The sequence below is a fragment of the Prionailurus bengalensis genome, chromosome A1, assembly GCF_016509475.1.
Source record: "Prionailurus bengalensis isolate Pbe53 chromosome A1, Fcat_Pben_1.1_paternal_pri, whole genome shotgun sequence".
Taxonomy (NCBI): Eukaryota; Metazoa; Chordata; class Mammalia; order Carnivora; family Felidae; genus Prionailurus; species Prionailurus bengalensis.
The window spans coordinates 26,391,872-26,404,091 of NC_057343.1; positions in this window are offsets into that span (position 1 = coordinate 26,391,872).

The window sequence follows — 12,220 nt, forward strand, 5'->3', positions numbered from 1 at the left end:
AGGGAAATAAAGGTAAAAATAAACCATTAGGACTACACTAAAATAAAAAGCTTCTGTACAGCAAAGGAAACAACTAAAAAAACTAAAAGACAACCTACTGAATGGGAGGAGATATTTGCAAATGACATATCTGATAAAAGGTTAGTATCCAAAATATATAAAGAACTTACACCATTCAACACTAAAATACCAAATAATCCAATTAAAAAACGGGCAGAAGACATGAACAGGCATTTCTCCAAAGAAGACACCCAGATAGCCAACAGACACATGAAAAGATGCTCAACATCACTCATCATCAGGGAAATACAATTCAAAACCACAATCAGTACGATGAGATATCATCTCACACCTGTCAGAGTGGCTAAAACAAAAAACTCAAGAAACAAGTGTTGGCGAGGATGTGGAGAAAAAGGAACCCTTGTGTGCTACTGGTGGGAATGCAAACTGGTGCAGCCACCGTGGAAAACAGTATGGTGGTTCCTCAAAGAATTAGTGATAGAATTACCCTACGATCCAGTGATTCCACTACTGAAGATATTTACCCGAAGAGGACAAAAATACTAATTCAAAAAGATACACGCACCCCTATGTTTACAGCAGCATTGTTTACAATAGCCAAGATATGGAAGCAGCCCAAGTGTGCACCAGTTGATGAATGAATAAAGAAGATGTGGTGTATATACACAGTGGAATATTACCTCGCCATAAAAAGAATGAGATCTTACCGTTTCCAACAACTTGGATGGATCTAGAGAGCATAATGCTAAATGAAGCAAGTCAGTCCGAGAAGGACAAATGCTATATGATTTCACTCATATGTTGAATTTAAGAAACAAACGAACAGAGGAAAAAAAGAGACAAACAAAAGACAAGACTGTTAAATAAAGAGGACTGATGGTTACCAGAGGGGAGCAGGGATGGGGCGTGTAAAATAAGTGAAGGAGATTAAGGGTACATTTATTGTGATGAGCACCCGGTAACGTATAGAATTGTTGAATCGCTATATTGTACACCTGAAACTACTACAATACTATATGTGAATTATATTAGAATTAAAATGTTTAAAGGCACTGGTGCCACAAAATAAAAACTAAAAACGAAAACAAAAAACCAATGGGCATACAAGTACCAAGAAGCAGTAAATAGCGTTAGATGAGAATATATCACAGAGGGGTTCCGGGAAGACGGAAACCTTGAGGTGGACTTTGAAGGAGCTGGAAAGCAACATACGAGCAAAAATAACTTTTGATCTAATTATTGAAAGCAATTGCCTTCCCCTGTGACGGGAATAAATTATCTTCCTAAGAGCTTTTGAAAAATGCTTATATGCTGTGACAGCCGCCTGGTGAGCTTGTAAAGTGTAACCCATTTTGAGAAGCACCTCTGGCCAGGAGTTGGCTAGGTTAGAGGTCACAATCTGGTGATCCTCGGGCTGTATCAAGTCTAGTGACCAGAGCTGGCTTTCAGGTATGGCTTTCCACAGCATTTGAAGACAACGACATCAAAAAAAAAAAAAAAAAGTGAGTCAGTGACATCCCTTCTGAACCGGGGATATTTTTCCAAGTTCTGGCAACCTTGAGTGTATTTCCTACATGACAATAATCAGCTCCTGCTGAGTGCTGGCGGCTGTTCTGTGGGCTTCCAGACTGCCACGCTTCTGATGGCCCCACACTGTCAGTTGCCAGCGTGCCTCCCTCATCCGGTCATCTGATTACGTACCCGGCTCAGGTAGGCATTGGAGGTTGTGTCCCAAAGCCAGATGGTAACACCGATTCATAACATTTTGTGGTTTAATTCATTTTAACTCTGCTTGTGAAATGCTCATGATTTAGATCCTTAAAGAAGAAAACCGCTAGGACGTGTTTTGTTATCTATTGGGTTTTATTTTGCTTCATGGATCCATGCTGTTGAAAATGAGCAGTTAATGCTTTTTCCTTCGCCGATGTGAAATGGTTGAACTGTGTCACAGCATGAAGACTAAAACTCCTTCTGGGGAAAGGAAAATGGACCGCATTTGTTATTACTATTACTTATTTATTGTTTGAGCGCTTACTGCGGTCTAAGCACTTGTAATACAGCGTCTCGTTTATTCTTCACACCCTGTGAAGAAGTTATTATCCCGCGGTACAGAAGGAGAGAGAATGCGTAACTTGCCAAGTCAAGTGTAAAGAAAGAGCTGATGAGTGTTATGGAAACCAGGCATGTCTAACACCAGGGTCCGTGCTCTTGGCCACCATTTTGGCCACTTCCAAAGCCAAGCAGCTCTATCGTGTGGAGCACGTCTGGCATTCTGTCCCTCCCTCACCGTGTGCCTTAAAGAGGGGTGCGTGTGGCAGTATAGGTCAGGGCTGGTGTGTGGATCCCATCCCCTCCAGAAAATGGCAATAGACAGCACTCTGCCCCAAACTCTTCCCTGTCTGTCAAGTGCTTGGCCAGCAGGGCCCAGTAGAATTCTATGTCCTTTAAGATGCCCCACAGGTAACAGTAGGTACGGATTGAGTCAGAGGATACACAGGCGAAAGTATAGCAGAGAAGCAAGCACCCCACCCCTTCTCCCTGTCCAGCATGGCCACAGATAGATCCATGGCATAGACCAGACAGCTCCCTTTCTTGCTCCAATATCATGGCCACTTGACCCAGAAAAGCCAGCCCTGGAGGATGAAATACTCCTATAGAGGATGCTACTATTCATTCAGTGATAAAAGCCACCTTGTTTACTGAGCACCCACAATGTGCCAGCTTAGGGAGTCCCTTAGGTTCTGTGGGTACAACAATAAAAACTCTTCACTGCTGCTATTAAGAGGCCCAGTCCGGTGGCAAAGACAGATATGTTAAGAATTATTATAATGCAAAAGACTATCCCCTTCAAAAACGGTATACACTGAAGTGTCATGGAACACAGGGAGGGAAGAATTAATTCTGTCTGGGAAGTGGGTCACCGAGGGAGGGAAGAGACGTGGCTTCATAGAGGACATCTTTGTCTCCTTCCATGCTTGCTTGGGAAGAAGCGTTGTAATACCATTTGCTATTAGCTGTCCAGCATTCATTTTCCCTCCTTCCCTTGGGAAACCCTGACGTGGGTACAGAAATGGCCCTGCTTGACATCTGCCCCCGGCCTTGGTGACCCAACCTGGTCTGGTTAGTGTCAACCTTAACCCACAAAGCGCTCAGAAACTTGTCCCAGACTCTCTCTCTCTCTCTCTCCTTGCTGGGATTAGCAGTTTGAAAATGAAACTCTTAAACGTGCACAGCCAGGAGCAGAGAGCTTGGGGTTCCTGCAGGACTCATTATATAGATCCGTTAAAGAAAGCTGGGCTGCGATGTGGATCTTTGTGACATCATTCATCCCAGTCTGAAGCCAGCTCTACCCCTAGACGTCGTACTTTTCTCTGGAGCTGGTTGAAGTTGGGTTTTCTATGGCTTGCGAAGCAGAGGATCCCTAACTTATACAGGTCCTTTCTCTGCTTTCTTGTCAACAGCTCGGGAGTCTGTTTATTTATTTATTTTTGTCCACAGGAGTTATTGTTGCCTACTTTGAATTTCAGAAGAAATAATTATTGTTGCATATTTTGACTTCCCAAAGTCCTATAGGAGTACTAGAGAAGGAACTGGAGCTAACCTTCCATAGCTTCAAATTGAGTCATTAGTGTGCGAACATTTTACTAATACCATAGATGAAGGGCATGTTCCCTGGCGTATTCAACCAGTCCGTATGGTTGAGACCATTCTGTAAAATGACCAACCATAGTCTACATCGTGGTGGTGGCCAACTCTCTCTGGGGAGGTCCTAGAAGTCTCCTTGGGAAAGTGAACTTGGGCTCTGCCTTCTTGGATAAACTGGAGATGGCCAGGAGGCGGGGGTTGGGAGGTGTGGAGGGCAGTGTTGGAGGCATCCTGTGGCCTTGGGGAGAGGAAGGCCGGCTCCCTTCGGCTGGAGCACGGGCTGCAGTGGTTTGAGGCAAGAGAGATTGGGCTCCAGCCTGAAGGGCCCTGGAAGCACCCTGAGACGTTGAAGGGAGACAGTACGATGAAAAATCCATTTTAGGAAGAAGCAAAGAATGATGAGACCGCGTGCAGAGAAATCCATTATCGAGCCATTGAAATAGATCAGGCGTGAGAGAGGAATCTAAGAAACGTGGGGGAACTACAGACTTGTCGGGCTGGATGGGGGAGCCGGGCTCCTCCTGGCTCGGGTAATTGGGTGCTGCTAGTCCCACCACCGGGACGAGAAAGGTAGACCCCTTTCTGAGCTTCCCCATGCTTCCATTTTGAATATGGAGAGGGAGGAAGCTGTAAGGTACCCAAGTGGGGAGTTCTCCCCACCAACAGCTCTGGGTCACTGGCGGGGGACTGGCCCGTGCCTTTCCCTTCTTCCGGAGCACAGCCACCCACCTTCCCCAACCTCCCTGGCCCGTGGAACGTGAGCCAGGCTGCCGGGTGTCCCAGCTGCAGGCTTGACCCCAGGACCTCCCGCTCTGTGGGCACCGGGAGCTGAGCTGGGCAGAGCTGTGAACCAAGGAGCCAGGCTGTCCAAGGGACCGTGTGGAGCCGGGCACCTCCTCCCCATTCTCCCTCCCGACTCAGAAAGGACTGGGAAGGCAGTAAAGAGTAAACTTGACCTGCAGCTAAGTCCCGGACACGTGGAGAGCGTTTGTGAGAGCAGTTTGGCCGGCTGTGACTACCACAGATGAAGAAAGCGAGTGGAGTCATTCCTGTGAGTGGTGGCGAAGCCTCAGGGGTGGACCTGCCGCTCAGGAAAAGCCTAGCCCAGGAGGAGAGGCCCAGGAGGGAGCTGGGGCACCCTGGCTGCAGGGCGAGCTGAAGAAGAAGCACCCGCGGAGGAGACAGAGAAGAGGCAGTAGTGAGAAGACAGCCTCGGAGCCATAGAAATCCAGAAGAGGGATCGAGAGATACCAGGGCGGATTAAAACCAGGAAAGCGTCCTTGGAGGCCAGAAGTCAGAGGTTGGAGGTCGGCAAGGAAAGCACAGGATGCACTCAGGTAGGTGGGCAGGAGCAGAAACTTCTGCCAGGGGCCGGGATGATGATGGGTGGGAGGTGAAGGAGAGTCAATGAGTGGAACCGGCATTTTAAGGAACTCAGTTATAAGAGGAAGAAAAGAGATGAGAAACAGCTGGGATCAAGGGGGGAATGTTAATAGGAGACATTTGCACATACTTATCAATCATAGAGTGATAGCTGACAGTCCCCTGGGAAGCAGGAAGAAGTTGGAACAGCAACACAGATGGAGGAATCAGGTCTTCCCAGGTAAAGGGTGAAAAAGTGCCAGGGGATGTAAACCCAGGCCTATTTGCAGGTGTTGGGAAACGGAAGGTCCCTCCCACCAACCAAATGTGTCCGGTGTGAGGTAGGAGGGGGGGGGGGGGATCTGCGCAGAAAGTTCACACGGCCAAGCCCGGAGGCCTGACCAAAGCACCGAAGATAGAACCACACAGAAGATTTGTGGAAGGAAGCAACTGACATCAATTAATTCGGACAGCAAATCCAGACCTCGTGGTCTCTGCAGAAGCCTCTGCCCCCAAGCAGGTGGCCTGGGGGCTGTGCAGAAGGCAGGATGGACTCGTGTGAGGAGGCCGTCACTCGGGCAGCAACTAAGATATAGTGCACTTGGGAGAAACGGAGGCCTGCGTGAGCAGTGGTTTCCGGTAAAGGGGTGGGGTGGGATTTAAGGACAAAAAGGCCGTAGGTTGGAGAGGACTGCGCGACCAATTGGACATGAGGGTGGGCACATCGGTCCTGGGTGGATGCCGGGGACAGAGGGCATGGCCTCAGGAGGTTCTTCTATCCTGGCATGACTGACCCTCACACGGTTACATAATAAAGTCACAGTACTCAGGAGATGGGAGGTGGGGTGTTCCCTAAACAGTGTCTGGTTCTGTCCCCTCCCTTCTCTTACAGAAGGTGACATTGAGTCCTAGGGGCATGAAGTCACTTATCTGTGATCACAGACTTAGTGGCCACGACAGCCCTGGAACCTAAAGTGACTGGAAGGAAAAGAGAAGAGGCGGGGAGAGGTGGGGAGAAGAAGAGGAGGGGCACTCGTTCGTTCGTTCGTTTGTTCATTCATTCATCCATTCCTCCACTCACTTCTTCCTTCAGCAAATAAGCACTGCCTTTTAGATGCTGAGGCCGCAAATAAGAAAGTGACCTGGTACCTGCCTTGAAGGAAGGGACTCAGACAGCTGTTGGAATCAAGTGTGCCGGATACGGCAGGGCACCAAGGAGGAAAGAAAGAGTCATTTCCTGGGATGCTGGAGAGGGTGGATGATCAGTGTCAGGAAAAGCTTCCAGAAGGAAGCAACTTGACTGAGTCGTGGCAGATGAGGCAAATCGGGTGGAAAAGGGCTTCTCGGCAGAGATGCAGATGCCGGGCCACCGAGCCCACTGTGCGGAAGCAGCCCTTGGGTCCGGAAATCACGTTTTGAGTGGTGGGGAACGGAGGAGGAAACTTGAAAGAGAGGGCTGGGCGTGCGTGTGTTACAGCACTGCCCGCTCAGTGCAAATCGCTCAGCTGAGAACTGGAGGGGGCAGAGCTCGAAACCAGACCTCTGGGCACCCGAGCCACTGGGCACCGCCCTGAAGACACTGATCCCGGAGGCGGAGGCGAGTCGGGCTCATAAATAACACAAATAAAGAGCGACAGTGCTGACGTCCCAGGGAGAGCGTTGAGGGGAGGGAGAGATGAACTCCAGCTTGGAAGGGGAGGGAGCAGAGCTCTGATCTTGAGGAATGGGTAGGATTTTGACAAGGTGGATGGGGAGCCGTCTGGTGATAGGAGCTCTCCTGGGGGAGCCCGCAGTTATTCTAATGGCATTTCCACCTTTCCGTCGATTTCACAACCGTGAGCTGTTGGAATCTGCGTTTTCTCTGAGCCTTGGCTCCTCCGGGTCCTGCCCGTCCTCTTACCTGCCAGGCTCAGCAATTTTCTCGCCAGGGCTGCCTTGGTGTCCTGTTTCCAGTGTGCCTCCCTTTGTAGATGCTAAATAAATGTCTGCTGAATGAATGAGTGAATAGGGAAGGGTCTCTATCCTTCTGCCCCCAGAGGAATGTTTTGTAATTCTGGGATTACAGAACAGAAGGCTTAGTTACCCGTGCGTAACAGGACCCAGATCTTAGCTTCCTCCTCCAGGATTCTTAACCTTTTTTTCCTGTCTTGGATGCCTTAGGTGTATGGCGAACCCTTCTCAGAACAAGGCTTTTTTTTTTTTTTTTTTTTTTTTACACTCTTTGTCAAGGAGTGGATTACTTCTTTTTCTTTTTTAGAACAAGGCTTAAATACTAAAATTAATTATACAGGATCGTAAAAAAAGATTACGATGCAATTCTCAGAATATTTTAAAAAATAAATTCGTCTTGCAGTAATAAACAACACGTAGCCACACGTTAAATATTAAGATCCAGCTCTCATTAATTCCCGCGATTTCAAGGCGGCGATGACCTTAACGGCCTTTTGAAATATGCGCAACATTCATAATGGAGCTGGAAATACTTATGATTTCTACTCATAATCCAGTCCCCACTGTAGGTGGTAGTGGCCTGTTTATTACTGAAGAAAACGCTAAATGACACTCAGAGGTCGGGGAAGAAAGGAGGCACTCTGGTCCCTCCCCGTGCAAGGTGGATGTAGCACCGAGTTCTCTTCCCGGCTTGCGAGCGCCATTCCTCAGTTACCGTGCACCCGCGTCTCCAGCAAAGTCTTGGTCGCTGAGGGTGGGCACCTCTGAGACCGAGAGCCTGGTGGCAGAAACCACTGCGAGGAGGTGAATCATGGTGCTGGTGCTTTGGAATAATTTTGGCCCTTTGGATGCAGGTGGAAATGATTTGTCTCCAGGAAAATCACCGAACTGAATGCTCTAGCAGGTGAGGAGGCTGCTGGCATAAGGTGGGCAGGCTACTGTGGGACACCAAGGAGGAGGCGCCTGGCTTGAGAGGTTTGAAGCGGGTCGACACTCTGAATTGCCTCCTTTTCACCTTAGGACAAGAACTCAACGAGACCCTGGGAGCTGCATAAATACCTTTGAGTTACCAGGAGTCAGATGGAGGGTGTCGTTTGTTTGTTTGTTTTCAGGCTGTGTAGCGAACCAGAAATAACAAACGCGTCGAGAAAGGTGTGCGGAAAGGCTCACCCTGCATGTGTTTTGACATTTTTGTGGGGCGGTTTGGCAGTAAGTACCCCCAACCTTAAATGCGTGCATCGGCTTCGGTCCAGAGGTCCCGCTGCTGGAAGCTTTTCTTAAGGAAATAACGATTATGTTCCAAGAGGTGTGCAAAAATTTTGCCGATGCTTTAAACAATAGCAAAATGAAACAAGACAAAACAAAACAAACCAGAGGGAATCATTCATAATCCATTGCAAAGAGAGCGAAACCAAATGTAGCCATCCGGGAGTATCACAGCTCAACAGGGATGGGGAAGCTGACTAGACCCCTGCCCACCCCGGAAAGTGCTGACAGGAAGTGTTCAGGCGCACTGCACCATGGGGTTTCCCCACACACATTCTTTTCTCCACCTGCTCTTCCAGGCTCTCCAAACCTCTTGCAGGGAGCGTGGAGTATGTAGCTTAGCCAGACACATTCGCTTTTGAGGAAACATTTGGTCAATTTGTGTCTGACAGAAGGACCACCGAGTATGTTTCCAAAAAATCACTTCTCCACCAAATTAAAGTTCAGGGCAAACCCATCTCCCAGCAGTGTGAATTCAGTGAAGGCAACTTAAAAACAACAACAACAACAAGGCACAGCAAAGTGCTCCCAAGGGAAAGGTTTGAAGCCCCCTGTGCCTGTCTCATCATCAGAAGCCTGCATCTCTGGGGGGGGGGGGGGGGGGGAGGAGTCAGCATCAGGAGCCTCCCCCCCGGGGCCCCACCCCCACTGACAGCAGGGGCCAGCCTGCCACTTAGAGCAGCAGCGTGTTACTTGTGGGTCACCTAGCCTGCGCCCGGGGCTGGGACACAGGTATGGAGCAGTGAGCGTCTCGTGGGGCCCAGCGGCCCCTTCCTTCTCACCTAGAGGGGGCCGGGGGCCCAGGCAACTCTGGGCAAGGAATCCGCACTCATTTCGCCAAAACAGCCTTCTGAAATCTGCTAACCTCAAATGTCGGAAAATCCTGATGCTTTGCTTTAGCAAAGCAAGTTTTTTCTTGCGGAGATAAGCTGCGCGTTCATTGTAACGAATGTTTATAGGTCGTGCCTTTGCTCCGCAAATATTTACTGAGTGCTCACGTCAGAGAGAGCAAACGGTTGGTGGCTCCCTCTAGGACTGCAGAGGGTAGGGTGGGGTAGTGGCGGGTTGGGGGGGGGCGGGGCTACTGTTCACCATCCATTGGCAGATTCCAACCACTCTTCCCAGTTTAGTTAAGGGAAGCCCTTGAGGTAAGGACGTGGTGGCTGAGGGGAGGGATTCACGTCCCGGACTGGGGTGGGGGGCTCACTGGGGGTGCTGCTGGGAAGCTGGAGGGGTGGGGGGAGGGGGTGGCAGATGTGGACAGGATGGAGTTGCTTGGGGTCGTTGGGCCCACAGGGGCCTGGGTAGAGCTGAGCGCCTTGCACAAGTGAATGCCACACTGATTGGCAGAGCTTTATGCCACTCATTCTTTCCTCACCCTACCCATCCACCTACATCCAAAGAGACCCGGATGTAAATCCTACCTGCACTACTGAGCTATGAGGGCCTACCATAGCTCTCTCTGCCTGGAGGGGAGATGGGAAAGTAAGTCATTGTAACCCAGAAAGGGTGCTGGATGAGCATAAGTGAAAATGTTTTTTTTTTTAATGTTTATTTATTTTTGAGAGAGGCAGAGACAGAGTGCAAGCAGGGGAAGAGCAGAGACACACACACACACACACACACACACACAGAATCCGAAACAGGTTCCAGGCTCTGAGCTGTCAGCACAGAGCCCGATGCAGGATCTGACCTGAGCTGAAGTCGATGCTGAACCGACTGAGCCACCCAGGTGCCCCTGAGCATAAGTGTAAGAGGCAGGCTTGGAGCAAAGGAGGAAACGTCCAGTCCTGGTCACTGAGGGAAGGGGAGGAGGGCATTCCAAGGAAGAAGAGTGGGTGGGAGAGCAGAGATATGTGAAACCAGACGGTCTGGCCTGGAACCGGGTCTTGCAGCCAAGGCCAGGCTGCTCGCCCCAATGGAGGCCAGCCAGCAGTGTGGCTACAGGGAGCATTGTGGTCATGCTTGGGGCCATCGAGAGCTGAGGTCGGTGGGAAGGTACTCAGATTTGCCCTTAGAACTCCCGCACTGGCACTTGTTTGCGGGGGGGGGGGGCAGGCTGGGGGTGAGGGACCGGGCAAGGGCTATGGTTGGCACTGGGCGTAGAGACCGCTTCGGAAACTGTAGCCATGCGCAGTGACTGTGACGCTGGGAGGAAGGAGCAGACCTGAAACTATCTAGGAATGAAGTGAACCAGTAGCAGGTGGTGGGTAAGGAAACCAAGGGACGGAGGACCAGCCATTACTGGTGCCAGCCATGCCATGCAACCTGCCAGTTTGGAGGCGAGGAGTCGAGTTCAGCTTTGAGTTGGTTCTGGGATAATCTGGTGGGGACCCCAGTGGGCAAATGGTGGCCGGGATTTGGAGCTCAGGAGAGGGGACCTGGGGCCAGAGCTGAACTTTACGGACAGTCCTGTACCGGCAAAGGAGACCTGCTACAGTCAGGCATTTAGGGGACTCTTAGTGCTACCACCTGTGACCTTGGGCAAATTGTTTTCCTCTCAGGGCCTCAGTTTCCTCCCCTGCACAGTGTGGATTGCCGTGGTGGCTCTGTGCTCAGAACAGTGTCTGGTGCATAGAAGTGCCCCAAGTGTGTTAGTGCTTTATCATGGCTCCCCGGGGCTCCCCGGGATGTTAGTGTGTGTGTGTGGGGCGGGGGGGGGGGGGGGAAGGCTGACGAGCAGATGAGATGGCCAGCGTGACAGTTGTGAGTGAGTGGGGAGACAGGGAGGACAGCTGTGGCCCAGAGCACGTGGGGCTGTTTTCTGAGTATCTGAGGCAGAACAAATCACGGGGCTGTGGCTTAACATCTCTTAAAAACAAAACGCTCACCAGCCCTTCTAAGTATATCAAACGACTTGGTTTTAGGAGCAGACCCAATTCAACATGGACTCTTCATGTTTCCAAATGAACAAACTGACACTACAAATACCAGGCAGAACATTTTTAAGGTGCCTGGGGACCAGAGCCTCGCCCCCAAAATGGCTATTAGCCAGCTGTGGGGAGCCACCCACCATCTCTGAACCTGAGTTAACTCATCATGAAATGAGTTGGTCAGGTCAGAATCGTTGCTCAGGTTGCTTTAGTCCGAAAAATGTAGTTCTAAAGGCAGCCACCTGTTAGGCTGGTTTCAGTTACTTGGTGTACTTGAGGGAAATGACAAGTCTTCTGTAAAAGCATGTACAGGTGGAGGACACAGGAGAGGCTTTGAGGAGGCAGCAGGCAGGGAACCAAAGCAGGAGGGGAGGGGCCGGTGTGGCAGAGGGCAGGGCTGGATGGTGCTCAGGTCAGGGGATCCTACAGCCCCAGGGCAGGGAGGGTGGGTCAGCGGTGGGCAGCCGGGCTGGGACCTCCAGCTCATGAGGTGGACACACCCCCACCCACACCCCCCTCCGCCCCCCAATGGCAGACCCCCATCGCTGCCTCCTGGTATCTGCCATCTGTTGGGGAAGCGAGACATTGATCAAGTCCCCAGAATGAGTGAAATGGTGCTAAGGCCATGTGGGCAAGTTCCCGAATTTCTCCCAACTTAGGTTTCCTTCTGTATAAAATGGGCGTACAAGTGTTTAACTCAGGTGGCGTTATGAGAGTAACCGTGCTCACAGGGTAGATCTCTTGATACCTGGCGGGGCTTGCAGAGATGCACAGAGTACAATGGAAGTTAGTAAATGAGGACACGGGGACTAAGGGAAAACAAGATGATGGAAAGGTCAATTAATCTCCAAATCGCACGTGGATGGGCCCTCTAGTTTCTAGCAGTGGGCTGCAAATTCAGTTCTGAGCTTCTAGGCTATCTAACAAAGAAGGAAATACAAGTCTGAGCCTATGGCTTATGATTAAAACGCTTCCTCTGGCCCTTCATCGGGTAGCCTCTTCTATTCCCTCCATCCCGCGCACCCTGGGGCACAGAGAAGCCACACTCCTCCCTTTCTTGGGCCAGTCATTTTCCCCTGCCTTCTCCTTCTTTCATCTGGGCT